Source organism: Pleurodeles waltl, chromosome 3_1, assembly GCF_031143425.1.
Source record: "Pleurodeles waltl isolate 20211129_DDA chromosome 3_1, aPleWal1.hap1.20221129, whole genome shotgun sequence".
Taxonomy (NCBI): domain Eukaryota; kingdom Metazoa; phylum Chordata; class Amphibia; order Caudata; family Salamandridae; genus Pleurodeles; species Pleurodeles waltl.
This window is the reverse complement of record NC_090440.1, coordinates 1,317,134,356-1,317,162,036: the sequence shown is the minus strand read 5'-3', so window position 1 is coordinate 1,317,162,036 and position 27,681 is coordinate 1,317,134,356. Positions and strand designations below refer to the sequence as shown.

The 27,681-nt window shown below is 46.0% G+C and overlaps 1 protein-coding gene across 2 annotated transcripts in view; it reads right to left on the bottom strand.

Moving 5' to 3' along the window:
* Window positions 1-4,489, bottom strand: part of HSPBAP1 (HSPB1 associated protein 1) — an 832,376-nt gene extending 827,887 nt beyond the window's left edge. The window contains exon 1 of one of the 2 annotated variants that reach the window (XM_069224670.1): window positions 4,401-4,489. The gene's annotated coding sequence lies outside the window, so the exon portion shown is untranslated. The remainder of the gene's footprint in view (window positions 1-4,400) is intronic. The other variant, XM_069224671.1, reaches the window with a different exon arrangement.
* Window positions 4,490-27,681: the final 23,192 nt, after the last annotated feature.

The window sequence follows — 27,681 nt, the reverse complement described above, 5'->3', positions numbered from 1 at the left end:
GAAAAAAATTAGAGATGAGGAAGCAACTGAGCTATAATTTAATGCGTTGGACGATTTGGAAACCTATTATGCACCTAATATTTGTATTGCCACAGATAAGTATAGGTTTTTCCACAGGAAACAAGAACCTAAAGGAAAAAGCGATGACTATGTAACGGTATTAAAGAAAATGGCTAGATACTGTAGATTTGGGGTGTTACATGATTAATTAATTTGATCAAATTATTATGCACACCAGTAATAAGATGGTGCAAGAGAGACTATGGGCGAATGGTGAAGCTTGAAAGATGTTATTTGAAAACTAGAGTAACAGTAAAGTTAAAAAAAAGAGTGGAAGAATAAAAATGTTGATAAGATTGCAGGATTTTAACTATCAAGGAACTTAAGTTCCAGATATACAAAAAAGGGTGGTGGATTGCCTAAGCCAGTTATCCCAGCCTATGGTGGAAGTAGCATCCAGTGATTGGAACGATTCTTAAGTAGCATGGGTAGAAGATGATGAGATGAAACTGACTGCTAAGGAAGAGTTGTCTAAAGACTTTGAGCAGGATGACATTTTACAATCTGTCAAAAAGTTTATAAATACTAGGTGCTGTGGTTAAAGAGTGTCGGGAATTTGGGAGGTGAGGAATGAGTTGGGTTGTGATAGAAATTTTGTAGAAAGAGGGAAATCACTAGTACCACCCAGTAGTTTGAGAGAAAAGATTATCAGTTTAGGACACTTTGGAATTGTGAGAACTGAAAGAAGGGTAAAGAATATGTATTGGTGACCTGGTGTTGATAAGGATATTGAGAGGATCATGCATGAGTGTGTAAAGTGTTCTGATTCGAAAAGAAGTTTGAATACTATGAGACCTCAATTGATTCCTATTGAGTGTCCCAACATGGCCTGGGACATGGTGGCTGTTCATTTTATGGGACTAGTGCAACTGTCTGAAAATGTTGATATCATTGTTTTGATTATTTCAGTAAATGGGGCAATTGTATGTTGTGCAGAGGGCTGACGCTGAATCAGTTAAGTTTTTTGATGGAATGTTTTTAAGAGAAGGACTACCAAAGAATGCGTCGAGTGATAATGGACTACAATTCAAATGTACATTGGTTGAAGATTATTTAAGGAGGAATGGCATAAAACATCCTAATACTTCTGTGTACCATCCAGCATTTAATGGAGCAGTGGAGCGTTTTAATGGAGTGGTGAAGGATGCCATTCAAATTACTAGAATGACTGGAAACAAGAGCTACAGAAAATGTTATGGTTGTATTGTTTGACGCCACCCCTTCCTGGATATAGTCAGTTTGTTTGGATGAGAAGTAGGGGGCCTTTTATTAAGGGTAATGATGGTTGGATAAGTTCAACTAAAAAAAAAAAAAAAAAAAAGTGTAGCGGTCCCCTGAGAAGGTAAATGAGAAGATCCAGAAGGCTCTACAAGTAAACAAGAAGTAATAGGATTCCAAACATGAAGTAAGGAATTTTTAATTGAATGAAGATGATTGAGTGAAGTCTAAGAAGGTGGGTATGGCTTCAAAAGGTGAAAAACTTTTTACAGAACCTCTGCAGGTGGTGGAATGCTTACACAATTAGCAAAACTTAGTGATGGACGAGTCTGCCATTTACGTCGATTAGCAAAATGTCAAGGAAATGATAAAGTGTCGGATCAGAAAGATCTAGAGTGTTGATTCAGTGATGCACAGTGGTGGGAATTGAAGTCTGAGGAAAGTATTGGAGAGGATCGGAATGTGTTGCATAAAGTTCATTCAGGTTTGTTGGATCAAAGACATTTGGAAAATGTGCGAGAAATTTTGAATAATGGAAATATTGGACGTGGAAATCCTTTGAGGGTTAAAAGAAACAGAAGATCCATACATCCACCTGTTAAATTCAGAGATTATTTTCTTACGGATAAATTTTGTCTGTTTAGCTCATTACAATAGTTGAGTTCTGTAGGAAATGTTATATATCATTTTGTTTGGTAAAGAAACTAATATGTAATAAGTAATACAAAGTTGTAATGTATAATTATACAATATGTTCTGTTGGTCATAGCAGTGAGATTAAATTCCTGGTTAGTTAAGGTTTTTTTTTTTTAAACAAAATGTTGGTAAAGGGAAAAGAAGTGTAGTGTTAGGGTGAAAGATAAGCTTTAGCATGGAACTCTCATGGCCAGCTATGAGGTAGGAGAGTTGTATGCTGACGTGGGGAATTGAAGGGGGTGACAGTTGGAGATGAAAACAGTGGTGTGAGAAGCTACTGAGGAGGAGCCAAGAATAAATATCCAAGTTACATACTTAAATCGACCGTCATTGCTATGTAGCAGGTGGTTTTTTGGGGGTTAGGATGGGGAGTAGGGGGGTTAGATACAGATAGTATTAAGTTCTAGCTGTTATAGTCTTGGTGTTATGATGATACATAGTCTATGTATGCCTCAAGTACCTTTGCTAATATGTACTGTGTGCTCTGTCACCCCAATTCTTGGGGTATTGGATAATGCTAAATGTGCCCTTGAGGGCTAAAACTGAACGTGTTGTAACGGATGCTTATGTGTCATGTTATTGTGGAGAAGTGTGGCTCAATGGTTAGAGCGGCAGACCCTGAAGCAGAGATCTGGCTCAAGACCAGGGTTCAAGTCCCGCTTCGGCAGGTCTTGGGCTCAATTCCCCTTGACCAGATAATTCTCGCCTCGGTGCCTAATCTAATTCATGGGTCCCACTCTGCAACTCTGGGCAATAGCTTGCTTAATCTCCACAACGGCCCCAACAGCGCTTGGATGCCTGGCTTCACCCTGGGGGTGCTCAGGAGTGGGCGCCTCACAGGGAAAAGCCAGGAGGGGTTCCATAGCGGTATGAGTACAGCGCCTTGAGACCCTAACGGGTGAGTAGTGCGCTATACAAGTGCTAATTTACTTTACATGCAAGAAAAAAACTCAATAAAGTTTGTTTAAATTTTTTTTTTGCAAAGAGCTATATAAACAACGTCAGTAACAAGAGGCAGAGCACATCTCCCACAAAGCTCACCAATCACCAAGTTGAATTGTAGTCCAAATTCCTCTATGATGGCGTCCTTATGTGCACTTATGTTTTCTTTACAACTAAGAGAGCCCTCAGTGATTGAGTAAACATTGTCTCCTATAGACCAGTGTATGCTCACAGAGACAGAGCAGTCTGGCAGCATTTGGAGGTCTGGGCGTTTATTTTGTCTCATGAAAGGCTGGAAGGCTTTCAATTCTAGCAAGGATTTAATGGGTAAAAAAAAATGTTAGTGAAGGAAAAGGACAGAATGTAGATTAGAAAAAAAACAAGCCTAGTACACTTCTTATTGGGTAAATCCCTAATCCACATAAACTGCCCCTTAAGGTCACTGGGGTCCAGGCTGGATGCAGGATGGGGATGTTTGAGGAGGGTAGAGTGTGTTCCAAGAGGGGGAAGGTGAGTGAGTGTGTGCGCGCACAGGGCCATCCACAGCCTTGTCCACACTTCAAGAAGGTGGACGGCCTAGTTCCCTCGGTCCAAGACAAAGTTACCAAGCATAACGAAGTAGAAAAATGGGCTTTAAAATCCACCGCCAAGGAAATCACACAAAGGTAAAGAGGGCTGCTGCCTACCAAGATGTGAGACAATAAAAAAATATTCCTTAGTCACCAAAACAAACATATTGGGCATTCTGGTCTTATTAAAGCCCTGGTTAACACAAAACGGTGCAGATGAATCAGAGCTTGCGAGATAGTTTGCCTAGAGCCTGACATCGAATTATTAAACAAGAACGGGGTGGTAAAGATCAACGAGCAGTTAGTTTTGGGGGGAGATGGGTGGGGGAAGGGTGTTTAAATTGAAAAAATAAATCAAAAGCAACACAATAAAGTCAACCTTGTCAGGAAGGGTGTGAGGCACAACAGGAGAATGCGGAGGAATGAATGTGAGGCGGAAAATAAAAACCCAGGTACGACCAAGAAAAAACCAATACCCACTCGTTGACTAAAGAACAAAGTATTTCTTGAATGTGAACAGTGAAAGGATACAAGTCAACCAATGAGTAACATGATAAAGAAGTAATTCTCCAGGGGAGGGGCAGACACAAAAAGAAGCAGGAAAACCATCAAATAAGAAGCTAGTAAATGAAACAAGCTACAACGGCAACCTCTGGTCTGGCACAAAGCGCACTTTACGTTCTAGTACACACGGTAGCAATGGCTCTAACCACAACAGAAAGCTAGGCAAGAACCAAAATACAAGTCTCACTCCCTACTTAAAATACACAGCCCAGCAAATTGTCACTTGGATTTCTCTTGCAAAGTTTCGGTGATTTTCTTTCTGAAACACTTTCAAATGCGAAGGAAATTAACTTTCGCTTATTTATATAACAATTATTTCGCAGATAAGGTATCCATTTGTCCACTACTTACACGGATCGTCCGTGAGAGCAGTCTAAAGCTTTAAAAAGATGATGTGTTCGTTCCGGGTGCCACGGCAGCCAATCCCACCACCGGTTATATTCTGGGAGTGGGCGGGACTCCCGATGTGTAAGGAGAAGAAGGATTGGGACATTCACATAAACTCATCCAATCCTTGTGGACTGCACAGAAATCCAAAGCATTGATTGGATGAGGAGACCACTGTGCTTCTGCAGTCAGTTGTCAATCGTAGTTCGCTGGTTATTATTCTTGTATTTTTTGCCTTCACTTGAAGCATGTCTAGGGAGAAGGTGGCACGTTGTAGGCTGTGAATGCATTTATAAATCCTTCACCGATTAGCTGAACATCGTGTAGGCTCTTGTCCGGGTCTCAGCCAGCCTAGGCTTTTATTAGGTGGCGTGGTGAACTCAGTAACAGGTGTTTTAGGGGGTATGAAGCGCTCAGTGATACTGGCGCTTCTCGCAAAAAAATATAAGGTATTACTGCAGCTCCTTAATGGTCAAGTTTGAAGCATGTGGGCTCATAGGGCTGAAGAGGTCCACAGAGCCACATACGGTCTAAAAAATAAGTGGCCTCGGTTCTGTAGCAATTCAGTTTATTGAGGGGACCTACGGGATTAGCAAAAGGCAACGGGGTGGAGACGGAGCCCAAGTGTTCAATTTGTTATTTTTCTGTTTGGTTAGGTGTCTTATGCTCAGTTAATTTACAATTTAATGGTCCTCACTTGGATCCAGCAATATTAACAGCACACTGGCACGCAATATAAAACAAGTCTCTAACCTTTTATGTGCATTTGCCTGATTGTGGTTAATTCGCGATGTTGCCTTTTAAAATATGATTGTTAATAAACCTTTGGTGATTTACACTATCTTAGGTTCTGTTTGGAGGGCCCAGCAGAATCATGAATACAGAGGATAGAATGATCGTGTATAGCTTTTAAGAGGGATTTGCCTGTATAAAATGACAAATATAGTTGTAGAGTTGTATTCTTTTACATGCATAATTATTGGATTAGTTCTATATCATGAGGAAAATAATGTGTTTCCCCGAATACGTATTTATAGCTAGCGTAAAAAGAGAAGTGTTTTTTTTTTTTAGCTATAAAAGCAATAAAGAATTTTGAACACTTTGAGTGCGCTAGAGAAACAGTAAAGGGGCATTTAGAAATAAAATGGGGAAATGCAGCCTAATTGTTTTTTTGTTTTTTTTTACAGAAGAGGTTTTCGACCTAAATCTATTCTGGACCCTAGAGGAGGAACTGAGGACCAACCTGAGGGCCCAGTTAGACCTGCAGCAGCCATTTTCCCAGCCACCCACCTATCTCATGTTGGGTACAGGTAGCAGAAGAAATGGGGTGCTAAGAACTGCTAAGCAGGGGTTTGCTGGGGAAACAAGTGTGGACGATTCCCTAGAGATTCATATTTATGTTTTGTGAGCTACCAACGTAATCACCTAGTCAATATTTGTCTTTGTATTGGGGCCTATAGTACATTTTATCCCATTAAACATTCCGTTTGAGAAGGTGCTGCCTGATCGCTTAACCGATGCCTTGGCCCACTGGCCCAGCTCTTTCAGACCCCCCTTCTGATCTGCTGCATCAATCCTCGGTCCCCACAGCATCCCCTCCCCACCGCCCGGCTTGCTATTCCTCGTTTTTTGCTTTTTTGTTCCATTTGCTCCTTCTTTTTGCCCCTTTGTTTTTTGTTTTTTCACCTTACTCTACCACTCCCTCCCTCTATGTACTTTTTTTTGCAGACTTCCATCTTTTGCATCTTTGAGCGCATGCTCTTTTTTGCCGCTTTCCACCTTTGCCTCTTTGTGCGTTTGCTCTTCTGGTGACACTTTTTCCTCTTTTTTCAGCACTCCTTCCACTTGAACTGCTTTCCCTTACTCTCTAGATGTCACTGTTACCCGATTTCACTTTTGCACTCTGCCTACATTTTTCCTACTTTTTTTGCTTCTGCCTCTTTCAGATTTAGCCTCACTTGCTGCTTTGTTCTCCATTATTCCCTGTCCTGTTGCAGTTTTTTGCTTCTAGCGACCCACACTCACCTGCTTTTTATCTCCCTCCCTTGTTCTGCTCTGCCCAGAATCTCTGACCATGCCCAGGTTCTCCTCACCTCCCAGAACATCTTAGTGGGGGGGTATCAAAGCAAGCCAGTCCGCGTCCAGAGCCAGGAACCCTGGTCCTCCACCTGCCAACCGCAGCCCAAAATCTTACACTGCTGCAGCCCTCCACGCCTTGAACCTGGGACATCCATGCTCTGCAGCCTGGCCTCCTCGGTACTAAAATGCGTTAGCTTGAGCCACTTGCCATTTCACCTACATTTCTCCCAGCGCACACCCCTTGTTGCACTCCGTCCCTTCCTCTGCACACCCTCCTCACATGACACTGCCAAACTTTAACCACTCTGGCCTGCTCCCTCCAAACACTACATTGAAGTCTGGAACATCCAGCATGAATTATCCTCGGACCTACCTTTATTCACTTAGACCATGCTCACACCTACTTCTGCGACAGACATCACAACAGCCACCCTTCCCGGCTACAAGATCACAAGACCAGAACCATCAAATCCGGAGGAAGAATCTCAGTCATCTACAAGGAAAACATCAACTGCTCCCTCAGCAAACTCCTGCAAGCAACTTGAACACCTGGCTTTTAATCTCAGCATTGCGAGCAACGGCTCCCTAGAAGGAGACCTACTTTTCTGGTGCGTTGGCTCAAAGTTCAACTTCATAAAACACCATTGTGGACATCATTTTCCACCTGGAGGGCCACTCTGACCAGAAACCAAAAACCTGCTGAAAAACCTTAACACTCTTAGACTTAGTGAACAAGTGAAGGACCCCCACTTACGTCTGGACATTTCCATCACCCTGTCTTTGCCAACTTCTCCGTTATCACAGTAGACAAGCCCACACACCTCACGTGGACCAACCTCTCCCTCCTTCGTTTTAACCTACACCCAACACACCAACAGAGAATCGCACCCACCAGGACCTCCTGAGGCAACTGGAACGTGGTCTCCGAGGAACCTGATTGGCAAATTCCATACCCACCACCTGAGCCACCAAGAAGACGACCTCTCCCGATCAGTCCCCAACTTCAAGAATTGGATTACCTCATGGCTCCTATCAAAACCACCACCACTTCATGGAGCAGATCCCTAGCCAGCTGGTAAACTGATGACCTTCGACTCCCTGAATGCCATTTCAAACAGCTGCATTGCCATTACAGACACACCCGAGATGGCAATGGCAAGCTGACCCACAAATTAGACCTCTGGCACTTCCATCATCAGCTCATGTCCACCAAGTGTTCAGCCCTTACTCAATTGATTCACAAGAGCACTAATACCTTGAAGGAAGTCTTCTTCATAAGGCAATGTATATTCACCAACACCTACTCCACAACCATCACCCCTTCACTGGAAGTTTGCTCCCAGCTTGCTCACTACTTCAGCACAATGTATGATAACTTTAACCCTAACCTGACCCCTCCACTTTCACAGCCTTCCAACACAATGAGGAGAAAACACTGGAAACCTCCCTGACCTGTTGCCCCTCCATCATCTCTCTGGAAACCCAGCCACATGCTTCCTATCAACTCGGGAGCACGTTTGGACCCCCTACCTACACTTCACTTCACCAAAGGATTCACAATCATCTATACTGTCCTCTCACCATCACGCAACGGCTCTTTTACCATCACCACCCTTTCATACAGCTGGAAACAAACTACCAATCTTTGCAAAAAAAAACTTCAGCAGATCTGAGGGCTTCAGCAAACCATATGCTCATGTCCCTGCTACCCTACCCAGCAAAAGCCTTGGAAAAAACATAGCATAAAATTACTATTCAACCACCTCCACATCGTCCACCTCCTGGACTCATCTCAATCTGGATTCAGACAGAATCACTGCACTTGGACTGCCCTCATTGCTGCCACTAACAGCATCCATCCTCCACTTTGTGGCCCTCATATTTAGGACCACACCCACTCAATCGAGCTAAGCCACGACCTAGGGATTGTGATTAACAACCAAATATGGATGTCCAGCCATCAACTTGATATTTTCCTACACATCCTCAAACTCCTCAGGAGACTTTTCAAATGGCTTTGCTCAACACACATTAAACCATCACTCAGGCCCCAGTCACCAGTAAACTGGACTACGGCAACACACTTTGGCCCTCATTTTAACCTCAGTGTTTTTTTTCCAAGACCACCGAGGTACCTCCGGGCCGAAGACCGCCAGTGGTGGTGGTCTTCCGCCAACCATATCATGACTGCTGGCAGCCCTCCTCCCTTTTCCGGATGGAGAGCCGCCAGCAGCCATACTGGCGGTCAGCGGTGAAGTGGAGGCTGCTCCACCGTCACCGCCACGTCATCAGAACACCACCCACCAAATAACGTCCCAGTATTCTGCGTGGCGGTGTTCTGGTGACGGGGTGCTGGCAGCAGAGCATCCCCCATGGAACCCGTTCCCTCCCGGAGGATCACCAGAACAGGTAAGGTGATCGTCCGTTAGGGGACGGGGGTATAGGGGTGTTGTGTGGTGTGTGCGTGCATGGGGGTGTGCGTGTGAGTGTGTAGAGGGTGTGTGTGAGTGTGTGTACGCATGCAGGGGTATAAAGTGTGTATGGGAAATGTGACGTGTATGTATGTGTGCATGTATGTCTGCGTGTATGTGTGTGAGTGGTGTGAGCGTGCATGTAGGGGGGGTGCGGGGTGTGTGTGGGGGTTTCAGTGGGTGTGGGGGGGGTCCTACCACCTTTGGGGGGGTTGTAGGGGGGTCGTGGGTGTTGGGGGATGACTCAGGGGAGGGTGGAGACCCCAATCTGTGCCAGGGAACAAGTGGTGTTTTGTACCGCCACGAAATCCATGGTGGTATGCGGGGTCCTGATACCGCCGGCAGTCTAGTGACGGCCGCCGAGCTGGAGACCGAAGTCTCCAGCCCAGCGGTCGTTAGCACCCTGGCAGGCGGTGTGTGAAAGTGGCGGTTTTGCATGGCGGTAACCGCCAAGCTCAAAATCCCATTTTTTTTCTTCGCCGGCCTGTTGGCAGTATTACCGCCTTTTCAGCACCGACCGCCAGGGTTATAATGAGGGCCTTTATGTTGGAATTGCTCCACACCTCACCAGGAAACTTTAGGTCTACCACAGTGAGGCAACCAGACTCCTACTTAATCTGTGGGAGATCTCACCCACATACCTTCACACCTCAAAGACCTCCCCTGGCTTCCTATCACAAATGGCTCTCATTCATATACAAAGCATTACACAACCAAGGACCTGCCTTCCTGAACAGCCACATCAGCTTCCGCCCCCCCACCAGACATCATCTGTTCACGAGCCTTCGGCTCGCCCATGTCTCCTGGATCTGAAGAGAAGACGCTTACAGCCATTCTTTCTTGGACTTAGCTTCTAAAGCCTTTAACAGCCTCCCCTTGCAAAGTAGAGTTGCCAGCTCAGTCCTACAATAAAAATAAAAAAAAAACAGAAATTGTGACTCTTTTAATAGGCCCCCATCCAGGGCAAAACCCTGTTCTCTAGGTACCAGGATACCCTCTGGGTGATATGCGCACATTACAAATACACATTACATAACAGTGCCTGAATTCTAAAAACAAATGGTCTAGGTGAGCTCCTTGCATAGGGGTCTGAAAAACTTGAAAACTCTTGATGTTTTCCATGGTAAGGAGCTTTGAGCCCCCTCAAAAGACAGAGCTGCTGAGGTCCTGAAAAAGAGAGGGATGAAGAAAGCAAGCGAGGATTGTGAGGATCAACCCACCTCCACCAGATGGCCCTTAGAACTAAACGTATTGTCAGTGTTACAAAAGCAGTAGATGAGTGAAATAAGAGAGGTGGCTCCTAGGTCCCACATGAGAACATATAAGGGAACAAGAATTTAGGGCTGCGGAAATGGCCTTAAAGATAGGGGAGGGGGTCTAGTTTGGGGTTGGGGAAGGGGGATGGGGCCATAGTAGAAATGAGTGCTTAGGGTCCCATGGAAGGGTGATGACAAAATCATGTGAAGGGGTTATCCATGGCTCTTAATAGAAAGGGTAAGGTGCTGAGGAAAAATGGGCCCAGTTGGTTGATATAGACATGTTCCTCAGAACTGGCAAAGCAAAACAAAAAGAAGGAAATTATTTAAATAATGCTCTACTGAGCTCTCTTTTTCTGACCTCAACACTTTCCCTCAGCATAAGAACCAAGAAAACAGCTAACAAAACCTAAGTGATAAGCTTGGAGGCGATACCTGGCTGACTTCAAGGCGGAATGTGGATGTATGTCAAGCACATGGGTAGAACTACTGGGGCCCCAGGAGGTAGTTGAGCAGTAGGATGATGGTAAGGACTAGGAGCAACAGGTTTAGGAGTACTAAGCTCCTAAGAGGGATTGGTTCCTGGAGGATGACCACTATGAGGCCGAAGAATATACGTAAGAGGATCAGGACTTGGATGATTAAGAAAAGGTAAACCAAAAAGAAATGGACTAAGAGGATCATTAGGAGGAGGGAAGGACGGTCTGGGACAGAAGGGCCAAGACTAAGAGGACTTGGATCAAGTTTGGGTGATGGCAGTGAGGTCCTGCTGGTGAGAGACAAGGCCAGGCAGAAGGCCAGAGATTTGGTTGTTGGGTGTCAAAATATGTAACTCTTGTGACCTGACCTTCTGTTCATGGATCTTGGTGGATGCTGTGATCTTCCTGCTGAGAGCTGATGCCAAACTACTGTCAGTGGTGATCAAGCTTGTGGTTCTGGAATTCGATTCTTGAGCCCTGAGTTTTGACTGATGGGTTACAAGTTCAAGACCTGTCTTGGATACTCTGAGGCCTGATTGGTAAGCCATTGGGCTTGCTAGTGAGGCCTGTCCGCCTTGTTACAAGGTCAGGTGGGTGGCAGAGAGATCTGTCAGAATTATGGGTTATGAGCCTGACTGGGGCATGTTGACACAAGGTCTGACTAATGGGAGCTCTTTTCTGGTTGGTAGCTTCCCACATCCGACTAGTGTGTCATAGCATCCACCTTGTAATTCCTGATGTCTGGCTAATTGGTGCTGAAGTCTGGCTGGTGTATTCTGTGGCATAGCTTGTAGAGAGGCAAGGTCTGGTTGATGAGGTCCAGTTGGTGGATGAGGAGGTCTGGCTACTTAATGATGGGGTCTGAATGTTGAAGTCTGGATGATATGATGGGGGTGTGCAATGAAAATCCAAATGTGTGAATGGTAGACTTCTGAGTGTGGTTGGTGGATCACAAGCTGGTCTGTTGGGATGCAGGGTGTTTGTCGGATGACAAGCAGGTCCAGGCAAATATGTTTACTATGGTGTAATCTCACTGACTTTCTGGCATTTCACATTACATTTGTTGCACAAATACCAGAAATTACACCACTTTGTGTAAATGAGATTATGTTTGAGTAAAAATCCAATTGCAAGAGTACAGGAACGACACAGGCTAATAATAACGCAAGTGACTGTTGTGTGTAATTTTTCTCAACTTTTTCAGCTCATAATGCGTTCCTGCTTCCAAAAATGAGCTCAAGGATGCATTTTATGCTAAAAATAACAAAAAATGCTATATCTGTGTTTCCTCCAATGTTTTAGGAATAGTCACTGGTGGGTCATGAAGTGAGGCTGTTGGTCCCAGGTTGGAGAAATGTTTTGGCTTCTTGGAGGTGAGGGTTGGCAGATTGGTAATCATGTTGAACTTCGAGAAGCTGATGTCCTGCTACTGGGAACTGAGATTCGACCTGTGGATCGTGAAGTCAGTGTGCTTGGCCCTGAAATCCGAATAGTAGGTGTCAAGATCTAGCTGATGAGTTCTGACATCAGGCTAGCAGATACTGAAGCATGGCTCGTGGGTCCTAATGTCTGGCTGATGTTTCCTGAAGCTGGACTGGTAGAGGGCAAAGTCTAGCCAGTAGGTTCAAGTGTTTGGCTGATATGTCTGTCCAAGGGCTTGGCTTTTGAGCCCTGAGGCCTGGGTGGTGTTCCAAGAGGATTGTCTGGTGTGCCCTGGATTGTCTGTTTAAAGGACAGGCTGGTGTGATACGTCCAGAGGACTGGCTATTGTGTCCATAGGACTAGCTGATATATCCCAAAGTCTGGCTTGTGTATTCTTAGGGCTGGTTGGAGTGTCCTTAGGCCTGGAAGGTGATGGGCAGGTGAGTCATGGCAGGTGTTCCCTTAGGTCAGGCTGGTATTTCATGAGGCCTGCTTATAGGTTCTAACATCTGGCTATCCAGCTTTAGGTTCTGATGCTTGGATGGTGTGTAGACAACTGTCTGGTGTGTCCAGAGATTTGCCCAATTGTCCTGAGATTTGCCCAGTGTGTTCTTTGAAGCATTAGGCCTGGCAAGGGTGTCTTGAGTCTTGAGTAGTTTGTTCAGAGCCTTGAGTGATGCTTCTAGAGGCCTGAGCTTGGCTGGTGTATCACAAGGCCTAGCTGGAGTGTTTCGGGGTCTGATTGGTGAGTGCCAAGCTGGTGAGTCGCTGGGACTGGGTGATGTGTGTTGATGCCTAACTGGTGTATCCTGAGATACGGCTAGTGGGTAGGGAAGTCCAAGAATGGGTTTTCATGCCTGGCTGATAGGTCTTGAAGCTGGGGTAGTATGTTCAGAGGCCCTGAGGCCTAGCTGGTTTTCCAGGGGGCCAGCCAGTTTTCCAAGCTATAGTTTGTGTGTCTCCAGGCCCAACCTGTGAGTCCCTAGGCCTGGTTGGTTGGCGACAATGTCTTGCTGGTGTGTATGGGTGGTGCAAGTAGAGGTTTTGCTAGTAGATTGCAACATCTTGTGCATTGGGAGGGCAAGGTTTGATTGGTGGGGAACAAGGTCTGCCTCATTGATGGGTCTAAAGTCTGGCTGACTAGTGGTGCGATTTGGGCTGTGGAAGCTGAGGCCCAGTTTGTGTGTCCTGGGGCTTTCCTGATGTTTTCAGAGGCCTGGCTGTTGTGTCCGTAGGCCTCAATGGTGATGTTTTTTCTTTGGCGTAGCTCATGAATCCAGAGAACTAACTGGTGGTTGCCAAGCTCTAGATATGTGTTCTAATGCCTGTGCTTTGTGTCCAGAGGCCTGGCAGAGGTGTCCATAATAGGCCTGAATGCCTGCCTTGTGTGTCCAGAGGATCGACTGGTGGGTTCTGTTGTCTGGCTGCAGGAGTACTGAAGCCTGTTTTATCCTTGGGCCTGGATGGTGTGCCTTAAGAGCTGGCTGGGGTGAGGAGCAGCAGTTCTCATGCCTGGCTATTTTAAGCCCAAGTAGTTTGTTCAGAGACCCATGTCAACTGTTCAGAGACCTGAGATGTCCAGAGGTCTATATATTATATCCTGAGTCCCGGCGGTGTGTTTCCAGGCCCAGCCACTACGTGCCAAGCTCTTTTTGGTGTGCCAACAGGCCTGGCAAACGAGTACCTAAGCCTTGTTTGTCGGTAGCAGTGTCTGGCAGGTGGGTTCATAGACTTAGACGGTGAATGAGTATTAAGATTTTGCTACTAGATTGCAATGCCATGTGTGTTGGGCAGGCAAAGTATGGCTGCTGGGGGGGGGGAGATCCATCTCATTGCTGGGAGGCAAGATCTGGTTGTCGAGTGGTGAGTTTTGGTTGGAGAAAGCTGAGGCCCGGTTTGGGTGTCCTACAGCTACCCTGGTGTTTTTTAGGGGTTTGCCTGTTGCATCCATAGGCCTGGCACTGAAAACTGGCTGGTAGGTGACAATAACTTGAGGTCCTGATGCCTGGCTTGTCTGTCTAGAGCCTGTCTGAAGTGTCCATAAACCTGGATGGTGATGATATGTACTTAGGCCTAGATGGTGTGTCCTCAGAATTGACTGGTGGGTTCTGATGCCTGACATTGGGGATGGGGGTTCAGAAGCCTGAGTGATGTGTCCTGCAGCCTGGCTGCTGAGGCCCTAAACCTAATTTGTGTGTCCCAAAGGGCTGGTTGATGAGTGACGATTCCTGGCTAGTGGATTCTGAGGCCTTGCTGGTGAGTTCCTACGCCTGGCTTGTGGCTTGTGAATGGTTACGGTTGGCTGGTGGATCCATGGACCTGGATGGCGGCTGTTGAGACTTTTCTGGCACCTTGCAAGGCCTTGTGGGTAGGATGATGCAAGTTCTTTGTGGCAGGGAGCGATGTCTGTCACTGCTGGGTTGTACAGTCTGGCTGACTAGTGGTTCATACTTGATGGAGGATGCTGAGGTCTGGTTTGTGTGTCCACTGGACTGGCCCATGTTCCTCAGGGTTGGATCGGGATGGTTTATCCTTAAGCCTCGCTGGTGTGTCTTGAGAATCAACAGGTGCGTGGCAGGAATCAGGTATGGATGCCTGATGCCTGGCTTTTCTGTTTGGAGGCCTGACTGGTATTTACTGAGGCACGGCTGGTGAGTACTTGGGTCTTGCTCATGGGTAGCATTGTGTGACAATGAGTAGTGACAACTGGCAGCTGATTGGTTAGATCTGGCTGGTGGAAGTTGAAGCACAATTTGTGTGCCCAAAGGACTGGTTTCTGTGTTCGAGGTTCTGTCTGGTGTGCTTGGAGTACTGGCTAATGTGTCCTTTGGCTTGGGTGGTGATGGTGTGTTCCTGGGTCTCGCTAGTGTTTGGCAAGATCTGGCTACAGGTATGAGTCCTGATTGATGCATCCAGAGGCCTGGCTGGTGGGTGATGATCTATGGTTCCTCAGTGGTGAGATGTAGCTGTAAAGTGGTGAGATATGGGTGGTGTAAGTTGAGGTCTGGCTGATATTTCCATAGACCCGGTGTCCATGGTGTCTCCTCATGTTGCACTAGTGTGCCCTGAGGGCTAGCTGTTAGTACTTATGCCTCATAGGTGTTTCCTGGAAACTGACTGGTGGGTGGCTAGATCCCAGTGTGGGTTCCAGTGCCTGGCTTGTGTGTGCAGAGGACTGGCATTTGTGTCCAGAGGGTTAAAGATGAGGCTCAGTATCTTGATGCTGTGTCCAGAGTACTGGTAATTGGGTCTCTAAGCCAGTCTGGTGTGTCCTGAGCCCTGGCTTACAGACTGTGAGGTCAGTCTGGTGGATTCAGCAATCTGAGAACCAAGATCTGAAGAATTCTAGTGTGTTCAGAGGCCTGGATGGTGGATTAAGAGGAATGGCTGGTGTGTCCATAGAAGTAGCTGGTGGTTTCAGAGGCCTGGCAGATGTGTCTTAAGGTCTGGTTTGAATGTTCTGAGTTCTGGCTAAGATGTCCTGGGGCGTGGCAGGTTGTGGCAACATAGGAAATGCTCCTGCTACTTGGTACAGCTAAGTACTGTTTATTTGTTCCAAGTGACAAAGCAACAGGTAATACAACTTGTACAGTCGCAACTCCGTACCGTCTAACTGGCATCCCATTCAATTATACATTTACCCTCAAGATTCCATGTTCCAAGATTATACGTTCCACACACAACAGTAAGCTCTGTATTCCCTATACACAGCCCCATTTTACATGCCAGCATTCAACACATCTTCTCCCTTAACAACAAAATAATAAAGTACAAACTGCATACATTTCCTTTCCACACCAACCAAATTAGCTTAACACATTTTTAAACCACTTGCAGGAGCACTGCCACTGATTCTCATCTGAGTTCCCTTCATCAAACCTACCTCCTGATCATCAACAAGCAGGAAAATTCCTGCTCATCACTTCTGTCGATAGCACCTCCTTTCCTTGACACACTGAAACTCTAGACAAATGCCAGACAAAACCATGTTTATCTCTGACAGCTGATTCCATCACTCAGTTAATCGTTGAGGACTAGAGGAACTTGCACATCCCTTTGCTACAATGCCATCTTTCTTCATCCTAACCCTCTGCCTGATAAACACAATTGGAGACTCTCTTCTGCCATCAAACGCAGTTTGATTCTTTCCTTTTAACTCTTCACCTTCTCCCTCAAATCCACATTACTAACATACTCTTTTCACCCTCCTCACTGTGGATCAACTACCACGGTCAACTGTTTCCTTCTTCTCTTTATTTAAATTGCCGACTTACCAGTCATTGCATTAGGAGTTGCACAATAGGACAACCATGTTGCTTGCAGAGTGTCATGACCACACAAACTTGCCAAATCAAATCAAAGAAATGCTTGAGAAAAGCAAAGAGATATCCACAGTGGAGACAGCAAAGCCCAAACTGGAAGAAGGTTTGCAGAGTAATCTTGCGCTTATTTCAAAGGAAGAATCAAGAAGAGAAGATTCAAGATGGCCGTCGTGAGTCCTGAAGGTTAGTTACAGTTCTAGTCTTGCAATCGGTTGATTGCTAGGTTACGAGCTCACCAGCTGGAAGCTCCGCACTTCAACTGAGGTCTGACAGGAATCAGCTGTGTGGAGAGAGAGCGTGCTTCAGAGCAGAAACTCCTATGAGGAAAAATTACCCTTGAAGACTATTTTACAGAAAACGTGATAAATATTGTCAAGGTTTATTCGAGGAGTTTGATAGTAGACCGTTCCAGTGGAGGTTTGGCAAGGCTACAGAGTTTAATGTATGAATAAACCTTATGTTTACAAGGTTCCTGTTTAAGATACCAAAGTCAAAAGAAAAACGAACTTTAACAAGCAAGTATTTACAAATACCAAGGTTATAAACGAAGGCCGAGTTTAACGGAGAAATGAATGTTAACAAGTAAGCATTTACAAATGCGACGGTAATAAACCAAAGTAGAGTTTAAAGGAGAAACTAACTTTAATAAACAAGCATTTACAAATACAAGTTATCGACAGATGTCGAAGTAAGAAAGGAGAAACTAACTTTAATAAACAAGCATTTACAAATACAAGTTATCAACAGATGTCGAAGTACGAAAGAAGAAACGAACTTTAATAAACAAGCATTTACAAATACAAGTATTGACACAAGTCAAAATAAGACAGGAGAAACAAACTTTCACAAGCAAGAATTACCAATGCAATACACATAATTGAACTCTCTAATGTAAAGTAGAAACCAACTAACATCAGCTGATTTGGAGAACGCGTTATCACCAACTATATATATATATATATACATATAGCAACATAAAACCAATCTCTAACAAAGGTTGAGAAGTTCTTCCAAAATCAGTAATAAGCATTTTTAAGAAGAGCTTATCATTCATAGAGAGAAGCAAGGCTACAGAGAACTCAGGGTGAGTGAAGAAATAATAGAATTAAAGAGAATTAAGTGTTAAGAGTAGAAAGTGTAAAACTGATGTTGTATGTCCCTAGTAATTGCGACTGTGACTCTTGCAGGTGCTGCATCCAATCTTAGACGTGAAGAGGCAGACTGAGTACTGACGTTCATCATCTCTGTGGCAGTCTCTCTACAATCCCACTCCCCTTTCCCCCTCCGGGGTACTCAGCACGAAGGATTACAATTCGTTGTGAGTAGCTCGGGTCGGGACAGAGGAGTTATCTTCTGCTTCTGAGGAAATCGAATTGAAGTATCCTGACACAGAGGGGGTCATTACAACCCTGGCGGTCCAAGACCGCCAGGGCTGTTTCGACGGAAGCACCGCCAACAGGCTGGCGGTGCTTCCTGGCATATTACGACCGGGGCGGTAGCGCTGCGGTCGCACCGCCGGGGCCGGCGGTTTTCCGCCACAATGTCCCCGGCGGTTGTAATCCGCCAGGGTAGCGCTGCCCAGGGGATTACGAGTCCCCGACCGCCAGCCTTTTTCTGGCGGTTTGAACCGCCAGGAAAAGGCTGGCGGTAAGGGGAGTCGCGGGGCCCCTGGGGGCCCCTGCACTGCCCATGCCACTGGCATGGGCAGTGCAGGGGCCTTCTGACAGGGCCCCGTGCGGCTTTTCACTGTCTGCATAGCAGACAGTGAAAAGCGCGACGAGTGCAACTGCACCCGTCGCACGGCCGCAACACCGCCGGCTCCATTTGGAGCCGGCTCCCATGTTGCGGCCCACATCCCCGCTGGGCCGGCGGGTGGAAAGTTGGTTTCCGCCTGCCTGCCCAGCGGGGATGTCAAAATGGGCACCGCGGGAGTGCGGCCGCATTGGCGGCCGCACAGCGGTTACAGCTTGGCGGGCGGCGGTAGCCACCCGCCAATGTTGTAATGAACCCCAGAGTCTTCTTCCAGCACAATCCAGAGCTCAGTGCCGCCTGAAATTACTCCTTTACTACACAGTTGAATGTCTCAACTTAACCACTGGCTTCTGGTTAAGCTAAAGCCACACACAGGTGTCTTATACAACTATTCTTTAGAAACTGCTACATTTGTTCTGCTGTAAACTGAATAACGGTGTCTGACACTAACTGTTCTGTTATGTCCTTGTGGCAAAACACATCTTCCAAAAAAAGTAGCACAGCTTCAGTTGTTATAATAATCCACCATACGAACCTTGGGCCATCTTCAGTGATAATCAATCACAGCAAACAACTCCTTCTGGAGTAAAAGCGAATGTGACCCATTATATCAACTGCCACTTTCCTGCATGGTCTTTCAGGCCATTCCACCGGACACAGTGGCATAATGACATGCCTTAGCCTGAGCATCACTACAGCCACAAACTTGATAACTCTTAGCCAAACTGACAATCTTCGCAACCATACCACCAAAAATGTTCCCTCCCTTTCTTTTTTATTCCAGACATACCACAATGTTCGTCATGTACCATACTGCTTATTTGATTTCTTATGCTTACAGGAGACACCAACTTGTCACTCATCACATTACTCTTCACCATCAACTCATCTCTGATTTTGCTGCAAGCAATACATTCACCTTTCTTTCTTGTGGCCAACCATCCCTCATATACTTCATCAATAACTCCATGTCTTCATTGACTAACATAAACCCCCTCCAAACTGCTTCTGTTAAGATACCACCTTGCCTCGTTACACTTACTTCAACATCCTCATAAGTCACAGCTACCTCATACTGCTCTTCAACTTCCAAGTCTATTCCTTCATCAGCAATTAAAGGAAGCTTAAATAATCCATCAGCCTGCACATTTAATTTTCCTTGCAAACACTCCATAGCATAATGAAATGCTTGCAGCTTAGGCGCTGAACACACTAACCACCATGGTGTCATTGACTTTCCTCCACCAGGTGCCAATAAATTCCACCAAAGGCTTATGATCGGTTCTCACTAAGAACGTCTTTCCCCACAAGTATGTTTAGAAATGTTCAACAGCTCTTTGTCCGGAAGTAATGAACAACATTCATATGCAACAATCCATTTTGTCTGTATCATTTCTTTGGACCAGCACAGCACCCAATCCATGCCCCATGCATCAATAAAAGGTTTTAGACACGGATCGTTGACCATTTCAGTTTGACTCTTTCCAAACACTCACTCTTCTCCATTCCCCACACAAATCTTGTATATTTTTTAAAATTTAACAATCTTGGTGAAGGTTCCACTTGACTCAAGTAATTTCGAATGAACTTTGAGTAAAACTCAGTGCAGCCCAAAAATTGCTCTTGATTCACAGGCACAAGTGAACTCACAATAACATTCACATGGTCAGTTTTGGGCATCACACTATCCTTTGATATTTTATGCCCCAAATAGAGAACTTCACCATCCCAACTTACACTTTTACCATTTGACTGTAAGACCAGAATCTTGAAAAATCAACAATATTTTTCCTAAAATCATATCATGGCCTTCTATATCTTTGCCAAAACTAGTATGTCATTTTGGAACACCCTTGCACCCACTGTCTCCTTCAAGATATTATTCATTATCCTTTAAAAGACAACAGAGGCACTGGTTAAACCAGATGGCATTCTTTTAGTACTGGAATGCTCCTTCTGGGGTGATAAGTGCTGTACAGTGTTTAGATTTCTTGTTCTACCCTACATAGTGATAAGCCCTTGTAAGGTCGATAGTGAAAAATGCAGTAGCATCAGCCACTGACACTAACAACTGTCCTTCCTTTGATCATTCCTACTACCCTCAATGGAATCACTTTTCTTTTTTTCTTTTTTGTTCTTACCTGCATACTCTCAGCATCTCTCCACAAACCTCCCATACATACTTTTCTGATAACTCTATACTGCTTGCCGTTTCAATAGCACCTTTCAATGAGGCATCATTTGACGACCGCAATATATCTTGTACTGAGCCTCTTCCACAATACAGTGCCACAAAGACCACAGCCTCAACTACCCGCCAACACAACCCCACTGTAACCCTGCACAGGCACCTCAGGAAGCACAATAAAGCCAGCACCTTTACTTCAGTGCTACACCGGCACACTGCATGGTCTAACATCACACAGCGACCCCAAGACTACACAGAACCAGGATCCAAGATACCCAGGGTAAGGAGATGGTGCGCATGCTGAGGGACTGATATTGCGCACTGCAACGCATGCGCCAAAAGGGAAACCCGAAAATGGCCAACATACCTCCCGTAGAGCCCTTCATCATGGACGGTGCCCCGTCTGCTCAAGCGTCCAGATGGAGAGATTGGGTGGAACGGGTGACCCTCTACTTTGATTCTATGCAGATCGCGGATGAGAGCAAATGTGTAATGGTCCTTCACTTAGGAGGTAAAGAGTTGCACCGCATATCCAAGACGCTACCAGAAGCGACCCCTGAAACACACGCAACCCTCGTAACGGCACTCAACGTGTACTTTTCACCAATGGTGTCAGGAAAACTATTGCCAGTGTTGTTAAGTTCTTTCCTCAGCAAAAACGATTCCCCTTTTCCTTGTACCCACGTTGGTTGCAGTGGCATCCTCAGTCCCGCTGACTCTTGCAGAGGCTGTTCTTAGAACTAGCTTCTTCGAGTTTGACTGCCACTCAAGATGGTGGCCGCAAATCTTTGTGAGGTCAGCGCTCTAGTGTTTCTACCTTAGTCTCTTGCTGAAGCTACCCTCCAGCTGTTTCTCTCTGGGAGCTGTGCACTTCAACTGTCATCCTGAGGAGAATGAGCAGTGTTCCTGAGGCGCTTCGTTTCATAGAGAATTCTTCCAGTTTTGAGTAATTCATTCTTTTTCTTGTTACGGTGTGCACACCAGCTACTTTTTCCCTTCTGGAGAAGCTGAATCTCTTCCAACAACTGGCTATCATCTTCTGAGGAGAATTTGTTTTGGTTTAACAGAACTTCAAGCAACTGCAGTAAGGAATCCTTTTGTATGATTTCCAGACTTGCCAATATATATATGTACATATATATTCAAAAACTCTTCGCCTTGCAGACTTGCCAGTCTTGGAGACAAACCTCAGTGCTCAGACAAATTCCTAGAGACTGTGATTGAGAAAACTGAACCCTGAGAAGGAGTTTTCATTTACTGTAAAAGACATTATTAGAGTGCATATTTGTGAACCTTTTAAATGTTCTCCAGAGAACTTTGGATACCTCTGACTCCTGGAGAAAAGAAGATATTAAGTTAACATAGTTCTCTTAGAGAGGGGCTAGTCTCTCAAAAGATCTAGGTTAGGAGAACAATAGAATTGAGTGAATGTGAATGGCTGAACAGTTGAATTCACAGTAGGAATGTATTTATCTATGCTGTTCTCACCTTACTGCAGGTCCTTCCTTTAAAGAAATCCCAATAAGAGGAAGGGTGCAGGTTACAGAAGCACACACCGAATATCCTATCTTCAAGTGGGAAACACAGGCTGGAACTGGAACTGGAGGCGGTCTCTCTTTCTCTATTCCCATTCCCATTCCCCCCTAATGGATGCAGGGTTCAGATAATCAGTTAAAGTCTGAGCACGCATCTGTTGGAGGGAGTTAGGTAAAAGGCATCTGCTCCTGTGGAAATTTGATTTAATGGGTAATCTCCTGACACATGGTCAACAAGGACTACAAACGCTTTATCTTCAGGCAAGCCACACAGCAAGAAACCGAATCCCTTGATGTGTTCTACACAAGACTCACAGCTGGCAAGCACCTGCAGCTTCGCCGATGAAGGTGATGAAATTTGAGGTCAAATCATTCAGGGCTGCGTGTCCGCAAAACTCAGAGAGCGCCTCCTGGAAGAACTGGGGAAATCCCTAGCAGACATCCTCACAATGGGAAGAAACAAAGAGCTATCCAAAGCTCAAGTATCTCAAATGGAAGCAGCCCTTCAACCATAAAGATGAAACCCGTCAGCGCTGTCATGTCAACGTCTCCTCTTAAGAAACCGTCAAGACAAGGGTCAGCACCCAAGTTGTGTGAATACTGCAGCGGCCCCACTCATCGCCCCGCCGCCTGCCCAGCGAAAGGAAAGAGATGCGCAACCTGTGGAAAGAACAGCCACTTTGCAAAGGTATGCCACTCCAGCAAAAAAGGGGCATCCCCGCAGAGTGTCAACACACTAGTGGACCTCCACAGTGACATGGATGATGACGAGGAGGCTGAACACACGGTCCATGCAGTATTCACTGTAGAGACAACAACGCAAACCTAACATCACCTTCCCCAATGTTGCATACGCGTAGGCACCCATTCAGTACTAGCCACCGTAGACACTGGAGCATCTATCAATTTGCTATTCCGTGAAATGTTCCAGTAACTCCAGCCACCACTGTGCCTTCAGAAGACGTAAGTCAGAGTCTTGGCGTACGGACTACACTGGCTGCTGGCCAGCAAAGGGAAATTGCACACCCCCATCTCACATGGAACAGAGTCCTACAACTCAGTTGTCTATGTCACAGAAGAAGGCAATGGCATGCTGCTCGGATGCAAAACAGCCGAAGTCCTTAAGATCGTGACCTTCGCCTTTGGAGTACACCAGGAAGGAGTGACCCACATTGTTGATGAATTTCATGAAGTGCTCCAAGGAATCGGATGCCTCAAAGGGAGACAAGTGACACTCCATATCGACTAGACTGTAGAACCGGTAGCATTGAGACATTGGAGAATCGCATTCCACCTAAGACCTCAAGTGGATAGAGAACTAGACTCAGAAGGCACTTCGAAAAGGTGTCCGGACCCACCCTGTGTGTGTCCCAGATTGTGGTAACGAGAAAGCCAAAGCAACCTGGAGAGGTACCCATATGTGTGGACATGCGGCTGCCCAACGTGGCAATCCGAAGGGAACGCCATCTCAGTCCCACCGGGGATGATTTGCTGGCAGAACTAAGTGGAGCATGCTGGTTCTCCAAAGTTGACCTGAGATCAGGGTACCACCGACTCACCTTAGCCGAAACATTGAGGTATATAACCACCTTTTTGACCCATGTTGGCCTCAGGTGGTCTCTCAGACTTAATTTCAGCATTCCAGGTGCCACTGAAGTCTTTCAGAACACTATCTGAGAGATCCTTGGTGGCCTCTGAGGAGTTATAAATGGCAGTGGTGACATTCTAATATACGCAAAATCCATACCTGAGAACAAAAGCCACCTGTCTCTCACTCACACATGCACGCTTCTTGCTGCTCCCTCACAAAATAAATCAGCATGTATGAAAAAAGATTAAATGTGTCATGAATGTGTTTACAGCACAGCACTTCCCTGTAACTTGTGAGGAAAATGATCTTCCGTCTGAAGACCGAATATTACATTGCATGTTTGTTTATATTGATAAAAGCAAGTGTTGTCCCATATGTGAACTGTGTGCCAAGTGGTTTATGGCGACATCAAATTCCTTCATATGAATCATCAGAAGTGTTTGATGATTCATCACCAGCATGTGTCTGATGACTCATCACCAGCACAGCATCCACAACCCTCATGACTGATGACTCATCACCAGCACACCTGTCTACAAATAGAACTTCCAAGGTGTTTCTTGTGCTTGGCTTTGAGTCTTCCTTCGCTCGCAGGTGTTCCCGGTTCAGCTGGAGTTCTGTGATTCTTTTTAAGAGTCGTCTTTTCAGTGCAAGGTTTTATCGAAGCTTCCCTCTCTGGAGCGGATTACTTTCACAGCGGCTGGAGAATTTACAAGCAGTATTCCATCTTCCTCAAATAATCAAAACATTCCAGGAGAAGTCGGTTCATGAGTAATTCCCCTCTTATCTCCCTGTTTTCAGCCTTCTTGAGGTTAGTGACCTTTTGGTGCATTATGAAAGACATTGGTCGATGCTTAGAAACCTGTGATACAAGACTATTTTCCAAAGACAGCTTGAGAAGTATTTTTTAAAGCAGCATTGAAGTTAAGTGCTGTGAACTCCTGAAATCATTGCTCGATATCTATGCAAACTTAAACATTTATTCTGATTGTTTTGGAGCAAGTCGATTGTGTGAAAACAAACAACAAAAGACAAATTCAGAAGTTTGATTTTATAACAATATTGTTGTGAGTTACAAAAGCGTGCTTAATAGTTAAACAATCGAGCACTAATAATTATTTTGACTTTGCTGAAAGACTAGGTGATTGCCCAATCGAATGATAATAATTATTATTTTGCTGAAAGACTCTGTGATATTTGTAGTTCTTTTGTTTTTGATTTGTTTTTGGTCTTAGAATTCCTGCACCAAACCCTGAAGCAACATTCTTGGAACAACAGTGATGCTCCTTTGTGAACCAGTCTTTTGTTTCTCTTCCCTTCCCAAATCCCTGTTCCCTATCCCTTTCCCTCGGAGGCTATTTGATTGTTCCCTGTTCATTGCAGATACGAGAGAATAGTGTTTAGGGGTGAGGGTTTTATTCTCTTAGCTCCCGCGGAACCTGGAGTTCAGGTGATTGGACATGGTCTTGACACCACCTCTGTGGATTCCTCCAGAGAATCAGGGTCTCTGGGCTCACTCTTCAACACGACAAATGCGAGTTCCTCACCCAAAAGATCAGCTTCTTCAGATACACGTTCTTGTCAGATGGAATCGCTCCTGACCCCGAAAAGGTACACACCATCAAAGAAGCTACCTTCCCCCACCACAGTATCAAAAGTCTGTAGCTTTCTGGGGATGGTGAAATACTGTGGAAGAATCATCCCTGATCTGACCACACTGACACAACCTCTTAGGGAATTACTAAAGTTGTCCACTCCTTGGCATTGGGAGGAAGCGCAGGACATGCCTTTCCAGCAACTAAAGAAGCCCTCTCTGCTGACACCACCCTCCTGTACTATGACCCCCCTGAAGCCACCATCGCTGTAGATGCCGGCCCAAAAGGACTTGGAGCAGTCCTGATGCAGAGACCAACAGGAGGAGAATGGGCACCAGTGCATTTGCAAACCAATCCCTGACTGAAACAGAGCAGCGGTACTCCTCGATAGAGAAGGAAGCCATTGCTGTCCACTGGTGGTGGCGATACATTCCCCTGTATGTCTGTGGCCGGCCATTTGTAGTTACCACTGACCACAAGCGCCTCATCACCCTTGTTTTGGGGAACAGCATCAAAACCACCCCTGAGAATCGAAAAATGGATGCTACGTTGCAAGAATTTGATTGTCAAGTGGAGTATCAGCCTGGCTCCACCAACCCGGCGGATTACCTTTCCAAGCATCCTAGGACTACGACCCCTGGTGAAGAAGGGAAAGCCAGGGAGACGGAGGAGTAGATCCGATATGGGGTGACTGTCCCGTCCCCGGCTCATCTCTGTGGACCAAGTCAAACAAGCCACCACCCATGATGAGTGCCTCCAAGAGGCTTTAGAAGCTGCTAGAACCAATCAGTGGCACTGTTTCAAGGAGAAATGGACCCAGAAGTCCACTGAGGCATGAAGCATCATGGAAAGCCAGTAACACATACACCACAAGCTGGTGGCTGAACTGGACGGATGTCTGCTTCAAGGACACCAACTTGTCGTGGCAGCCAGCCTTCATGGCCAAGTGATTCAACTTGCCCATGCCGGACATCAAGGGATGGTCAAGACAAAGAGCAGGCTGCGCATGAAAGTATGATTTCTGCTCATGGAGGAACAAGTGGAGACGTTGGTGAGATCCTGTCCCTGGTGTCAAGCCACTAGTGCAACTTCAGCCCCAGCACCCGTCATCACCGAAGCGGGACCACAACAACCCTGGATCTGTGCAGTTTGGATTTTGGCAGCCTGTCTGATGGGAGGTACACAATAGTAGTCATCGATGACTACTCCAAATAGCCAGAAGTGGAAATTCTATCATCCCAAGGAGCTCAGGAGATAGTCCCCAAGCTGGAGAAGATAATGGCCACCTATGGCCTGTTCAATGAACTGCGCACTGACAATGGCCCCCCATTCCAAAGTCACGAGATGGCAGAGTATCTCAAATCTTGGAAGATCACCCACCGCCCTACGACTGGGTTATATATTTATTCCTGAGAGACTATCGCCAGACACCTTCCTCCACAACAGGAGAGCCCCTGGACACCTCTTAATGGGTCAAGTGGTACAAGACTCCATTCCTCATCACCCAAAATGAACCCCAGCTCCTCTGGATGACCAACGGGTCCTCGCCAAACACAAAAAGTCCAATGCCAGTGCCAGCCAACATCGCCGAGCGCGGCCATTGACCCTCAGAGTAGAACACTACGTGCTCCTCAAAGATCGATACTCAGGGAACAAGTTTCGACTGCCGTTTGAAACATCCCCTTGGATGATTACACACGTGCTGTGTACCAAAGTGACTGTTCAATGGGGAGCGGAAGTGGTGTCGACAACTGTTTCACACTTCAAGAAATTTCGTTCACCGTTGATTCCCTGCAACTCGACAGACCTGGGAGACGGCACTGGCGGAGGCAGACAGTGACTGGCCGGTTCCGTCCACATCTGACTGAGTTGAGAGGGGGAGGGTGAAGGGAACTAGACTCAGGATTGCCTGGGCAGCACCCCCGGGAGTTAGCCAGACGTGGACCCCGTCCTGCCCGAAGGAAAAAGCGATCGTACTCGCTACCACCTATGGTGCAATCTTGCCCCGTCTCTATGACTAAAAGACTATGTAGTGCATCAGTGAAACCCCCCTCCTGACCATAACAAGGGGAACTGAGTTGTGAGTATGTTCCAAGTTGTTTTGATTGTTCTGAAATAAAGGAGGAATGTAATGTGGTCCTGGGGATGGTGCGCTTGTGACGTAACAAGTGCTCGACTGAGGGGAAGCCTACCTGTATCCATCCCGCAGGGGTGTATAGCTCCCCCTCCCTGTAATCGTGACTCCAGGTGTTTTGTACCAGGGTCATGTGGTGGAGGCAATAAAGGCTGTGACTCGGGGGGATGGGATTCTTAAAATCCCTCCTGAGGCTTGGCACACAACTAGTGTCTCTCGTGTGTGCTGCCTGTCATTGGGCCTAGGCCCAGTGCTATCGAGTGCGCATGTCTGTCCCCTGGTGACACCACATCCATCTCCCCCACCTAAATTACATTCCACCACTTCACCACAGTGAAAGTCTTAATCAAGCAGCGGAGTCCCATTTTTACCTTGCCACCCAGCCACTGTTTCAAACAACAGCTCAAAGCAAACACCCGCT